This window comes from Coregonus clupeaformis, unplaced genomic scaffold (assembly GCF_020615455.1).
Source record: "Coregonus clupeaformis isolate EN_2021a unplaced genomic scaffold, ASM2061545v1 scaf1223, whole genome shotgun sequence".
Lineage (NCBI taxonomy): Eukaryota > Metazoa > Chordata > Actinopteri > Salmoniformes > Salmonidae > Coregonus > Coregonus clupeaformis.
In genome coordinates this window covers 16,340-31,136 of record NW_025534677.1, presented here as the reverse complement: position 1 = coordinate 31,136, position 14,797 = coordinate 16,340, and positions in this window count along the sequence as shown.

The window sequence follows — 14,797 nt, the reverse complement described above, 5'->3', positions numbered from 1 at the left end:
ATGAATACTTTCTGAAGGCGCTGTAATTGTATAGTTATCTGCTTTGTTGTATACCTGTTTGTATCTCAGAAGACCATAACCTTAATAATAATAATAATAATCATCATTTACAGTACCTGTACAGCAAATAACTGAATATTCTATTTTTAGCGATTGTTATTAATCTTTTGAACAAGTTTAATAATAAGTTTATGTTGTAAAACAATTCTGAGATACATTGCCATATCTTTTCACGGCATCAGAATATATTTTTTTCTTCCCCTGAACCTTTCAACATCTCTGGTTTTTGGGGGGTTAAAGTTGCTGATGTATTTCCTGTTTGAGTCACATGATTTCCATATTTGGTTAGCTCCTCTGATTAACTTAAAGTAAAGCTTATATAATTTCACCATATGTCAGTCTCAATCAAAATAAATTAAGCTAAAATAACAAATTGAGAAGAGGATGTTGAGAAATAAAGATAATGATGTTGCTAACAAAGTGTTGATGACATAATGTAATGTTGAGTAATATGCAGTGGAATCACTTGTCATGCTTCATTGTGAATGCCGCTGTGTGATGGGAAATTGCAATTTGAAAAAACAATCCTGTTTTTTAAAAACAAGCAAAAGTTGTGCCTGTCTTCTCTGATACTACAGTAATGAGCAGTAATAAACACAGTCCATATAAAATCGAATGTTATTGGTTGCATACGGTTGGATTCTAGCTAGAAATATACTTATTAATGTTATCATACTATCACTTATTAATTACTTTACATGTATAAGGACTGTATATGTTGGGGTCAATTAAGGGTTGATAGGAATTTGGTGTGTGTAAAGTTATTGAGTGAGACAAGGGCAAGCGCAGAAAGTTCATATTCTGTTTCTAAGGAGGGAGGCAAAGGGCAACAGTCTAGTTTCAGTTCTTGATAAGGCATGCCAGCTGTGGAACTAGGGAGGAGTGAGGAATTTGGCTCGAGGTCAAGTCAACAGATGAAGTGAGAAGAAACCTCTGGGAGGGGGGCCAGAGGGGCCCACCACAACGACTCTCCTACTACAGTCCTATCTCACACACATACATTTCCATGCCCACGAAGGTTCTAGCACCAGGCAGGGCCATGACTACACCAGTGAGAGGATCAATTAAGTTCCTGCCTAGCAACAGAAATGTATTGGCGGTCGAGTAGGACGTTATAAATATATATGCTTGTCCAATCATGCTTTGTATTTGAAACTGTATGACACACTAGGTGAATAAACATGGTTTTAGCTATTCCTAGTTGTCCGTTTCAATTTTTACTCTGTTTGTTCAGAACCTAACAATACACATATTTAGTAGATGTTATTGCGGGTGTAGCAAAATGCTTGTGTTCCTAACTCCAACAGTGCAGTAATATCTAACAATACAAAACAATACACACAAATCTAAAAAGTAAAAAAATGGAATTAAGAAATATTGAAATATTAGGATAAACATTGGCGGAGTCAGTATAAATATATATACACTGAACAAAAATATAAATGCAACATGTAAAGTGTTGGTCCCATGTTTCATGAGCGGAAATAAAAAATCCCAGGCATTATACATACAGTACACATAAAAAACGTATTTTTCTCAAATGTTGTGCATAAATTTGTTTACATTGCTGTTAGTGAGCATTTCTCCTTTGCCAAGATAATCCATCCACCTGAGAGGTGGGCATATCAAGAAGCTGATTAAACAGCATTATCATTACACAGGTTCACCCTGTGCTGGGGTCAATAAAAGGCCACGTTAAAATGTGCAGTTTTGTCACACAACAGAATGCTACAGATGTCTCAAGCTTTGAGGGAGCGTGCAATTGGCATGCTGACTGCAGGAATGTCCACCAGACCTGTTGACAGAGAATTGAATGTTCATTTCTCTACAATAAGCTGCCTCCACCGTTGTTTGAAGGATTTTTGCAGTATGTCCAACCGGCCTCACAACCGCAGACCACGTGTAACCACGCCAGCCTAGGACCTCCACATCTGACTTCTTCACCTGCAGGATCATCTGAGGGAGGGCGGGTGGGGTGCTGAGGAGAATTTATTTCTGTAATAAAGCTCTTTTTTGGGGAAAAACTCATTCTGATTGGCTGGGTCTGGCTCCCCAGTGGGTGCACCCCTGGCCAGTAATGTGAAATAAATAGATTAGGGCCTAATGAATTTATTTAAATTGTATCTAAACACTACCAGTCAAAAGTTTTAGAACACCTACTCATTCAAGTTAATTTTTTATTTTTGCTATTTTCTACATTGTAGAATAATATTGAAGACATCAAAACTATGAAATAACACATATGGAATCATGTAGTAACCCAAAAGTGTTAAACAAATATTTTATATTTGAGATTCTTCAAATAGCCACCCTTTGCCTTGATGACAGCTTTGCACACTCTTGGCATTCTCTCAACCAACTTCACCTGGAATGTTTTTCCAACAGTCTTGAAGGACTTCCCACATATGCTGAACACTTGTTGGCTGCTTTTCCTTCACTCTGCGGTCCGACTCATCCCAAACCATCTCAATTGGGTTGAGGTCGGGGGGATTGTGGAGGCCAGGTCATCTGATGCAGCAACAGTTGAAAAACAAATGATAGTCCCACTAAGCCCAAACCAGATGGGATGGCATATCACTGCAGAATGCTGTGGTAGCCATGCTGGTTAAGTGTGCCTTGAATTCTAAATAAATCACAGACAGCGTCACCAGCAAAGCACCCCCACATGATAACACCTTCTCCTCCATGCTTTACAGTGGGAAATACACATGTGGAGATCATCAGTTCAACCACACCGCGTCTCACAAAGCCACGGTAGTTGGAATAAAAAATCTCCAATTTGGACTCCAGTCCAAAGGACATATTTCCACTGGTCATTTTGTTAAGTTACAGCTTATTCTAAAATGTATTACATTGTTTTTTCCCTCCTCAATATGCACACAATACTCCATAATGACAAAGCAAAAACAGGTTTTTAGATATTTTTGCAAATGTATATATTAATATTTATACAAAACGGAAATATCACATTTACATAAGTATTCAGACACTTTGCTCTGTACTTTGTTGAAGCACCTTTGGCAGTGATTACAGCCTTGAGTCTTCTTGGGTATGACACTACAAGCTTGGCACACCTGTGTTTGAGGAGTTTCGCTCTTTCTTCTCTGCAGATCCTCTGAAGTTCTGTCAGGTCGGATGGGGAACGTTGCTACACAGCTATTTTCAGGTCTCTCCAGAGATTGTCGATAGGGTTCAAGTCCGGGCTCTGGCTGGGCCAATCAAGGACATTCAGAGACTTTTCCCGAAACCACTCCAACATTGTCTTGTCTGTGTGCTTAAGGTCATTGTACTGTTGGAAGGTGAACCATTGCCCCAGTCTGAGGTCCTGAGTGCTCTGGAGCAGGCTTTCATCAAGTATCTCTCTGTACTTTGCTTAATTCATCTTTCCATCAATCATGACGAGTCACCCAGTCCCTGCTGCTGAAAAAAATCAACACAGCATGCTGCTGCCACCACCTTGTTTCACCGTAGGGATGGTGCCAGGTTTCCTCCAGACTTAACGCTTGGCATTCAAGCCAAAGAGTTCAATCTTGGTTTATCAGACCAGAGAATCTTGTTTCTCATGGTCTGAGAGTCCTTTAGGTGCCTTTTGGCAAATCGAAGCGGGCTGTCATGTGCCTTTTACTGAGGACTGGCTTCTGTCTGGCCACTCTACCATAAAGGCTTGATTGGTGGAGTGCTGCAGAGATGGTTGTCCTTCTGGAAGGTTCTCCCATCTCCACAGAGGAACTCTGGAGCTCTGTCAGAGTGACCATCGGGTTCTTGGTCACCTCCCTGACCATGGCCCTTCTCCTTCGATTGTTCAGTTTGAGCGGGCAGCCAGCTCTTGGAAGAGTCTTGGTGGTTCCAAACTTCTTCCATTTAAGAATGATGGAGGCCACTGTGTTCTGGGGGACCTTCAATGCTGCTGAAATGTTTTTGTACCCTTCCCCAGATCTGTTCCGCGACACAATCCTGTCTCAGAGCTCTACGGCCAATTCCGTCGACCTCAAGGCTTGGTGTTTGCTCTGACATGCACTGTCAACTGTTGACCCTTATATAGACACGTGTGTACCATTCCAAATCATGTCCAATCAATTGAATTTACCACAGGTGGACTCCAATCACGTTGTAGAAACATCTCAAGAATGATCAATGGAAACAGGATGCACCTGAGCTCAATTTCTAGTCTCATAGCAAAGTGTCTGAATACTTATGTAAATAAGGTATTTCGGTGTTTTATTTTTTATACATTTGCAAAAAAAATTCTAAAAACCTGTTTTTGTTTTTCCATGATGGGGTATTTTGTATCGATTGATGAGGGGGAAAAGAATATGTACTTTTTTTTTAGAATAAGGCTGTAACGTCACAAAATATGGAAAAAGTGAAGGCGTCTGAATACTTTCTTAATGCACTGTAAGTGAATTTGTCCAAATACTTTTGGTTCCCTAAAATGGAGGGACTATGTACAAAAAGTGCTGTAATTTCTAAATGATTCACCCGATATGGACGTACTGTAAATACCCTCACATTAGAGCTGTCAGTCTGCACTTTAACTTCATAGTCATTGTATCATTTCAAATCCTAAGTGCTGTCCAAATACTTTTTGACCTCACTGTATGTCAACTGCACCTTATCCAACGAGATAAATATATCAGTAGGTAAATGCAGCTGACAATACAGGGTGTTGAGGCTGGAACAGCCAGTAGGCCCACGTTGAAAAATGACATCAACAATCAAACCATCAACCAGGAAATCACCTCATGTGAATGTATGTTTAATGTTGTCATTTTCACAGATTATATTAATTTTCTGTTCATTCGTCTTCCCTTTTTTTAACAGGGCCAGGGGTAAATGTGATTGTTCATTTCCAACTTCTTGAAGTCTTCATTCTGCTGACAGTCTGTCTGGGATCATACTGGTTTTACAAGAAGAAAACCCGTTCTCAAGCACAAAATCGGTAACCGTGCATTGTACCTTTTTAATTAAGGTCTACGTTTCTCATTTTATTCTGTTTAATGCTTGCTCTCTCTCTCTCTCTCTCTCTCTCTCTCTCTCTCTCTCTCTCTCTCTCTCTCTCTCTCTCTCTCTCTCTCTCTCTCTCTCTCTCTCTCTCTCTCTCTCTCTCTCTCTCTCTCTCTCTCCAGATGATGGTCACAGTGTGGATCACAGTGGGATTACATTATGACATAACTGCTAATGATGATGTAATACTGCTTACAGTTGAACATATTTGATATCGTTATTTTAACCTTTAATTAAGCTTTAATTATCATTTAGAATTGTAAATGATTGTACATTGCATTGCAGTGTTTTGTTTTATGCCACTTGTGATATAGTGCAGTCATAGAAATGTATGAGATTGGGAAGGCTTTTTAAAAGAGGACCTGTTACATAAAGACACTTCCCTTCTTCTTGTCACTGTTGAACCTTTAGAAATGTTCTAAAATAATCATTACTGACACTGTGAAATGAAAGTGAATTTGTTTAAACACTTCCTTTCCTGTAGAACATAGCTACCTACAAACACCATACATAGCTAGAGTGAATATTTTTTTTATACACAGTGGAAACCCACATTGTGAGTCAATGGTTGCAGGCTTTAAATTAATACAGATCTTAATATTAATAAGGGTTTTGTTGTGTAAGTCTAGTTTCAGTTCTTGACAAGGCATGCCAGTTGCGGAACTAGGGAGGAGCGAGGAATTAGGCTCGATGTCAAGTCATCAGATGAAGTGAGAAGAAACCACTGGGAGGGGGGCCAGAGGGAACCACCACAACGACTCTCCTACTACAGTCCTATCTCACACACATACATTTCCACACCCACAAAGGTTCTAGCACAAGGCAGGGCCATGACTACACCAGTGAGAGGATCAATTAAGTTCCTGCCTAGCAACAGAGATGTGTTGGCTGTCAAGTAGGACGTTATAAATATATGTGCTTGTCCAATCATGCTTTGTTTTTGCAACTGTATGACCCACTGGGTAAAGAAACATGGTTTTAGCTATTCCTAGTTGTATGTTTCAGTTTTTACTCTGTTTGTTCAGAACCTAACAATACACACATTTAGCAGATGTTATTGCGGGTGTAGCAAAATGCTTGTGTTCCTAACTCCAACAGTGCAGTAATATCTAACAATACAAAACAATACACACAAATCTAAAAAGTAAAAAAATGGAATTAAGAAATATTGAAATATTAGGATGAACATTGGCATAGTCCGGAGTATAAATATATATACACTGAACAAAAATATAAACGCAACATGTAAAGTGTTGGTCCCATGCTTCATGAGCGGAAAATAAAAAATCCCAGACATTTTACATATGTCAAAAAGCTTATTTTTCTCAAATGTTGTGCATAAATTCGTTAACATCACTGTTAGTGAGCATTTCTCCTTTGCCAAGATAATCCACCTGACAGGTGTGGCATATCAAGAAGCTGATTAAAGAGCATGATAATTACACAGGTTCACCTTGTGCTGGGGACAATAAAAGGCCACGTTAAAATGTGCAGTTTTGTCATACAACAGAATGCTACAGATGTCTCAAGCTTTGAGGGAGCGTGCAATTGGCATGCTGACTGCAGGAATGTCCACCAGACCTGTTGACAGAGAATTGAATGTTCATTTCTCTACAATAAGCTGCCTCCACCGTTGTTTGAAGGATTTTTGCAGTATGTCCAACCGGCCTCACAACCGCAGACCACGTGTAACCACGCCAGCCTACGACCTCCACATCTGACTTCTTCACCTGCAGGATCATCTGAGGGAGGGTGGGTGGGGTGCTGAGGATAATTTATTTCTGTAATAAAGCTCTTTTTTGGGGAAAAACTCATTCTGATTGGCTGGGTCTGGCTCCCCAGTGGGTGCACCCCTGGCCAGTAATGTGAAATAAATAGATTAGGGCCTAATGAATTTATTTAAATTGTATCTAAACACTACCGGTCAAAAGTTTTAGAACACCTACTCATTGAAGTTAATTTTTTATTTTTGCTATTTTCTACATTGTAGAATAATATTGAAGACATCAAAACTATGAAATAACACATATGGAATCATGTAGTAACCCAAAAAGTGTTAAACAAATATTTTATATTTGAGATTCTTCAAATAGCCACCCTTTGCCTTGATGACAGCTTTGCACACTCTTGGCATTCTCTCAACCAACTTCACCTGGAATGTTTTTCCAACAGTCTTGAAGGACTTCCCACATATGCTGAACACTTGTTGGCTGCTTTTCCTTCACTCTGCGGTCCGACTCATCCCAAACCATCTCAATTGGGTTGAGGTCGGGGGATTGTGGAGGCCAGGTCATCTGATGCAGCAACAGTTGAAAAACAAATGATAGTCCCACTAAGCCCAAACCAGATGGGATGGCATATCACTGCAGAATGCTGTGGTAGCCATGCTGGTTAAGTGTGCCTTGAATTCTAAATAAATCACAGACAGCGTCACCAGCAAAGCACCCCCACATGATAACACCTTCTCCTCCATGCTTTACAGTGGGAAATACACATGTGGAGATCATCAGTTCAACCACACCGCATCTCACAAAGCCACGGTAGTTGGAATAAAAAATCTCCAATTTGGACTCCAGTCCAAAGGACATATTTCCACTGGTCATTTTGTTAAGTTACACCTCATTCTAAAATGTATTACATTGTTTTTTCCCTCCTCAATATACACACAATACTCCATAATGACAAAGCAAAAACAGGTTTTTAGATATTTTTGCAAATGTATATATTAATGTTTATACAAAACGGAAATATCACATTTACATAAGTATTCAGACACTTTACTCTGTACTTTGTTGAAGCACCTTTGGCAGTGATTACAGCCTTGAGTCTTCTTGGGTATGACGCTACAAGCTTGGCACACCTGTGTGTGAGGAGTTTCGCTATTTCTTCTCTGCAGATCCTCTGAAGTTCTGTCAGGTCGGATGGGGAACGTCGCTACACAGCTATTTTCAGGTCTCTCCAGAGATTGTCGATAGGGTTCAAGTCCTGGCTCTGGCTGGGCCAATCAAGGACATTCAGAGACTTTTCCCGAAAACACTCCAACAATGTCTTGGCTGTGTGCTTAATGAGTGCTCTGGAGCAGGTTTTCATCAATGATCTCTCTGTACTCTGCTCCGTTCATCTTTCCATTAATCATGACGAGTCTCCCAGTCCCTGCTGCTGAAAAACATCAACACAGCATGCTGCTGCCACCACCTTGCTTCACCGTAGGGATGGGCCAGGTTTCCTCCAGACTTAACGCTTGGCATTAAGGCCAAAGAGTTCAATCTTGGTTTCATCAGACCAGAGAATCTTGTTTCTCATGGTCTGAGAGTCCTTTAGGTGCCTTTTGGCAAACTCGAAGCGGGCTGTCATGTGCCTTTTACTGAGGACTGGCTTCTGTCTGGCCACTCTACCTTAATGGTCTGATTGGTGGAGTTTTGCAGAGATGGTTGTCCTTCTGGAAGGTTCTCCCAACTCCACAGAGGAACTCTGGAGCTCTGTCAGAGTGACCATTGGGTCCTTGGTCACCTCCCTGACCAAGGCCCTTCTCCCCCGATTGTTCAGTTTGGTCGGGCGGCCAGGTTTCGGGAGAGTCTTTGTGGTTCCAAACTTCTTCCATTTAAGAATGATGGAGGCCTCTGTGTTCTGGGGGACCTTCAATGCTGCTGAAATGTTTTTGTACCCTTCCCCAGATCTGTGCCACGACACAATCCTGTCTCAGAGCTCTACGGCCAATTCCGTCGACCTCATGGCTTGGTGTTTGCTCTGACTTGCACTGTCAACTGTTGGCCCTTATATAGACACGTGTGTGCCATTCCAAATCATGTCTGAAAACATTCTTAATGCACTGTAAGTGAATTTGTCCAAATACTTTTGGTTCCCTAAAATGGAGGGACTATGTACAAAAAGTGCTGTAATTTCTAAACGATTCACCCGATATGGACGTAAATACCCTCACATTAAAGCTGTCAGTCTGCACTTTAACCTCATAGTCATTGTATCATTTCAAATCCTAAATGCTGTCCAAATACTTTGACCTCACTGTATGTCAACTGCACCTTATCCAACAAGATAAATATATCAGTAGGTATAGTTGATGTCGGAAGTTTACATACACTTAAGTTGGAGTCATTAAAACTCGTTTTTCAACCACTCCACAAATTTCTAGTTAACAAACTATAGTTTTGGCAAGTCGGTTAGGACATTTACTTTGTGCATGACACAAGTATTTTTTCCAACAATTGTTTACAGACAGATTATTTCACTTATAATTCACTGTATCACAAATCCAGTGGGTCAGACGTTTACATACGCTAAATTGACTGTGTCTTTAAACAGCTTGGAAAATTCCAGAAAATTATGTCATGGCTTTAGAAGCTTCTGATAGGCTAATTGACATAATTTGAGTCAATTTGAGATGTTCCTGTGGATGTATTTCCTGGCCTACCTTCAAACTCAGTGCCTCTTTGCTTGACATCATGGGAAAATCAAAAGAAATCAGCCAAGACCTCAGAAAATCCAGGCTCTGTCGTAGCCGGCCGCGACCGGGAGACCCATGGGGCGGCGCACAATTGGCGCAGCGTTGTCCAGGGTAGGGGAGGGAATGGCCGGCAGGGATGTAGCTCAGTTGGTAGAGCATGGCGTTTGCAACGCCAGGGTTGTGGGTTCATCCTTGGGAGCAATTTCCAAACGCCTGAAGGTACCACGTTCATCTGTATAAACAACAGTACGCAAGTATAAACACCATGGGACCACGCAGCCATCATACCGCTCAGGAAGGAAACGCTTTCTATCTCCTAGAGATGAACATACTTTGGTGCGAAAAGTGCAAATCAATCCCAGAACAACAGCAAAGGATCTTGTGAAGATGCTGGAGGAAAAAGGTACAAAAGTATCTATATCCACAGTAAAACGAGTCCTATATCGACATAACCTGAAAGACCGCTCAGAAAGGAAGAAGCCACTGCTCCAAAACCGCCATAAAAAAGCCAGACTACGGTTTGCAACTGCACATGGGGAGAAAGATCGTACTTTTTGGAGAAATGTCCTCTGGTCTGATGAAACAAAAATAGAACTGTTTGGCCATAATAACCATCGTTATGTTTGGAGGAAAAAGGGGGTTGCTTGCATCATGCTGTGGTGGTGCTTTGCTGCATGAGGGACTGGTGCACTTCACAAAATAGATGGCATCATGAGGAAGTAAAAATTATGTGGATATATTGAAGCAACATCTCAAGACATCAGTCAGGATGTTAAATCTTGGTCGCAAATGGGTCTTCCAAATGGACAATGACCCCAAGCATACTTCCAAAGTTGTGGCAAAATGGCTTAAGGACAACAAAGTCAAGGTATTGGAGTGGCCATCACAAAGTCCTGACCTCAAGCCTATAGAACATTTGTGGGCAGAACTGAAAAACCGTGTGCGAGCGAGCAAGGAGGCCTACAAACCTGACTCAGTTACACCAGCTCTGTCAGGAGGAAGCTTGTGGAAGAATTTAAAGGCAATGCTACCAAATACTAATTGAGTGTATGTAAACATCTGACCCCCTGGGAATGTGATGAAAGAAATAAAAGCTGAAATAAATCATTCTCTCTACTATTATTCTGACATTTCACATTCTTAAAATAAAGTGGTGATCCTAACTGACCTAAGACAGTGAAACTTTACTAGGATTAAATGTCAGGAATGGTGAAAAACTGAGTTTAAATGTATTTGGCTAAGGTGTATGTAAACTTCCGACTTCAACTGTAAATGCAGCTGACAATACACTGTGTGTTGAGGCTAGAACAGCCAGTAGGCCCACGTTGAAAAATGACATCAACAATCAAACCATCAACCAGGAAATCACCTCATGTGAATGTATGTTTAATGTTGTCATTTTCACAGATTTTATTAATTTGCTGTTCATTTGTCTCCCCCTTTTTTAACAGGGCCAGGGGTAAATGTGTTTGTTCATTTCCAACTTCTTGAAGTCTTCATTCTACTGACATTCTGTCTGGGATCATACTGGTTTTACAAGAAGAAAACCCATTCTCAAGCACAAGATCAGTAACCGTGGTTGAAAAACGAGTTTTAATGACTTTAAGTGTATGAAAACTTCCGACTTCAACTGTGCATTTGGATTGTACCTCCAACTTACCACTAAAATCAGTAATAAACTATATTTATTTTCAAAGTAAGTTTGTTCAATGATTGCTTGTAAAATGATCAGTTTGGTCACAAAGTGAATAAGTGAAATTATGAAAGAGGTTCAGTTGAGAAAGTTGTCATTTTCTTAAAAACTGCCCTTTTTCTCTCTTTGCAGAATTGGAGACCTCCTGTGATGCTATAAAGGATGGAGCTCAGTGTTATGGAGCTCTGGGAGAAACTGTCTATCTCCAGATGATCATCAACGCCAATGGACATGAGCTTGAATTCAAGAACAACAACACAGGTACAAAAGTTTTCAAATTAGAAAACGGCAAAGTACAGTGAAAAACCATATCAGCAATGTTACCATCACTCTATATAAAGACTGGGCCAACTCTTAGTTTCTCATGCATTGCTAGGCAAGCGCAAAGTCAGCAAAAGTCAGAATTGTGATGGATACATATTTTTGTCTCAATCCTCAGGCATGGAGACCTACTGTAATGCTACACTGGAGCTCCATGTTACAGAACTCTGGGAGGAACTTTCCTTGTCCATCTGAAAACTAGTCCCAGGGAACATAAACTGATGGAGGATAAATTGAGGGAAGATAGACTTTGGGAAGATAAAGAAAATAGACTGAGGCCAGATACATTGAGGGAATTACGCACAACAGAATGAGGGAAGATCAAGAAAATAGATTCAGACAAAATAGATTGAGGGAAGATAAATTCAGGGAAGATAAGAGGGAATCTATAAAAATATTCACATTAAATTCTCTAGTCTAAGATGTTGAGGGGGACATAAACTGACATATGGAATTGTTTTAAGATGGTCATACCATGGATCATTTAGCTATTTGATTTAGAATTTTAGGACCCCTTTAGGTATAACAAATATATACAAAAAATGTTTGATCAATATTACCAAATCTCACATTGAATAAAACATTAAGAAATGGCAAAAAATAAAGTCAAAAAATCAATCATAAGGAATACATTTTTGAAGTGTCTGTCCTATATATCTAGGAGATATAAGAAAGCTCAGGAAATATTTTTGTTGTTTTGACACATATTTAACCCCTTGTTTCGGGTAGGCACAAAACTACCTCCATACTTCCATCCATTTTTAAAACCGGTACCGGTTACCTTCAGACGAGTCCCGTGACATTTGTGGGGGTCGTAGAGCAAAACGGAGAACAACGTCGTGTTCGTTATTGACTTCGGACGTGTTTGTGAGAGTCTCATCTTTCCTTAGAGTGGTCATATTAGTTTTGTAGGCCAAACCGTTCAGACGGTACAGCCGGTTTTCGTGAGAAGACCGATTTTCTGGATGTCTCATGGTCTGACAAACACCGCTGTAGCTCGGCCACCTTCCACTGCAGATGTGGAAGGCCGACATTGGCAGATGTGGTGGATTGAGATGCTGCCCATGCACAAAAACAGATATCTCTAACTTAAACTTATGATTTTTTTTATGTTACTTAAATTGACTCAAATGTGTGTCAATAGACTCTAGGGGGGTTTAAATGACCTCACATGTGATTAAGATATATTGACTAAAACAATTTCCCAAAGACAGCCTGAATCACTTTTTTCTAAATCTTTTGGATCTTTTAAATTAGGATTATCTATGGTTAATGTTAAGATAACAACTGCAAGTGATTGCCGAATATCTTCCACTCAAAATCTGAAAAGTCAAGGGCAAGAGAAATACAACTACTCATTCAAGGTACATTGTTAAAATGCAGAAGTAGATTCTACAGAATTTGGTGGTTTAAGAACCTTTTGAAACAAAAAAAAAACACAGTTAACTAAGCTCCGTATTTAGTCACCATCAATTTCCTGTCTTTACCCACTGTCTATGAACTTCTTACATATTTAGCTAAAAGCTGTCTATTCTTCTTCCTCCACCGCCCCAGTGTCCTCTCCTCAGCTATCCTCTGAGTGTCTGTCCCATGGAGAGATGAGGGTGTCCTGCTCCTCTGAGGGTGATGCTCCCCAGTACAGATGGACTCTGGACAGACAGATGCTGAGAGACACTGAGGACTGTCCATGTTACAAAAGAAGCACCATCACTCTGAGGAATGGCCTGCCTGGAGATCTCACCTGTACCGTCAGAAACTACATATGCAGTGCTACCACCAGCAAGACAATCTCACCTTGTCTGGGTAAGCTATAGTCTGTTGTCAGTACTATCTGCCTTTATTTGGACACATTATGAAAAAGGATTTGTAATTATATTGATCATCATCATTGTCATCGTCATGATTATTATCATGATTATCATCATGTTTATTATAGGAAAATAATCATTTCAGTTTTCCAGTTTATAGTTTCTGTTAGTTTGAATTGCTTACAGGCCTCAAATACGAGCCATGCACCACGCCAAAACCAGACTTGGTGATCACCACTGGAAGACCACATCAAGGCAAACATGAAAAAGAGATGAGGGTGTCCTGCACCTCTGAGGGGCAAGGCCCCACCAGTACAGCTGGACTCTTGACAGACATCCACTGAGAGCGGCCTCTCCTAGTTACTACACAAACACAAACACCATTACTCTGAAGAAAGGCCTGTCTGGAGATCTCACCTGCACCGTAAGAAATGACATCAGTAGTTTTGCAATCAGCAAGACATATCACCTTGTCCAGGTAAGCATTACCCCCTGCACAATGTCTGTTTGCTCCTCTACCGGATGGAAGTGTAATGGCTACGCTCAATGCAATGGCACTTTCAATTGTAGATCCTTCAAACACCCCCCAAAACAGGGAAACAGATCCCAATCAAAGGTGTTATCACATGCTCCTCTAAGGGAGTTATTTATCTTATAACTTATCCTTGTGGTAAAAATGATGTGGGTAAAACTAAGCGCGAATTAGGTGCAAAAACTCGACGTACCCAGTTTCGGCCCACTTTTTGGAAGCAAACTACTCGATTTCATCCATATGTTATACAGGCATCGAACACGTCACCCTCCCTAGGGGAGGGGGTGACCTCAACAATTTATTGTTAAAACGAGAGGCTGCCTGGATAATTCATTTAAAGACCCTTGCTCCCTTCGGTCTCAACGTAGACTTTCATCTGATGCCATTCTTGTGATTATTGGGATTTTCCTATTCATTGTACATTTTTGTAGGCCTATGTAGCCAAATTGTATCTATGATTGTATGCTCTCCATTTATGTTTTTTATATGTTCTATTTAGATCTGTAAATTAACCAATGATATCAAGCCACACCCGGCCATTATTACAGACACCTGTGTGTGTCCTTTGACACTGTATACAGTGGGGAAAAAAAGTATTTAGTCAGCCACCAATTGTGCAAGTTCTCCCACTTAAAAAGATGAAAGGCCTGTAATTTTCATCATAGGTACACGTCAACTATGACAGACAAATTGAGAAAAAAAAATCCAAGAAAATCACATTGTAGGATTTTTTATGAATCTATTTGCAAATTATGGTGGAAAATAAGTATTTGGTCACCTACAAACAAGCAAGATTTCTGGCTCTCACAGACCTGTAACTTCTTCTTTAAGAGGCTCCTCTGTCCTCCACTCGTTACCTGTATTAATGGCACCTGTTTGAACTTGTTATCAGTATAAAAGACACCTGTCCACAACCT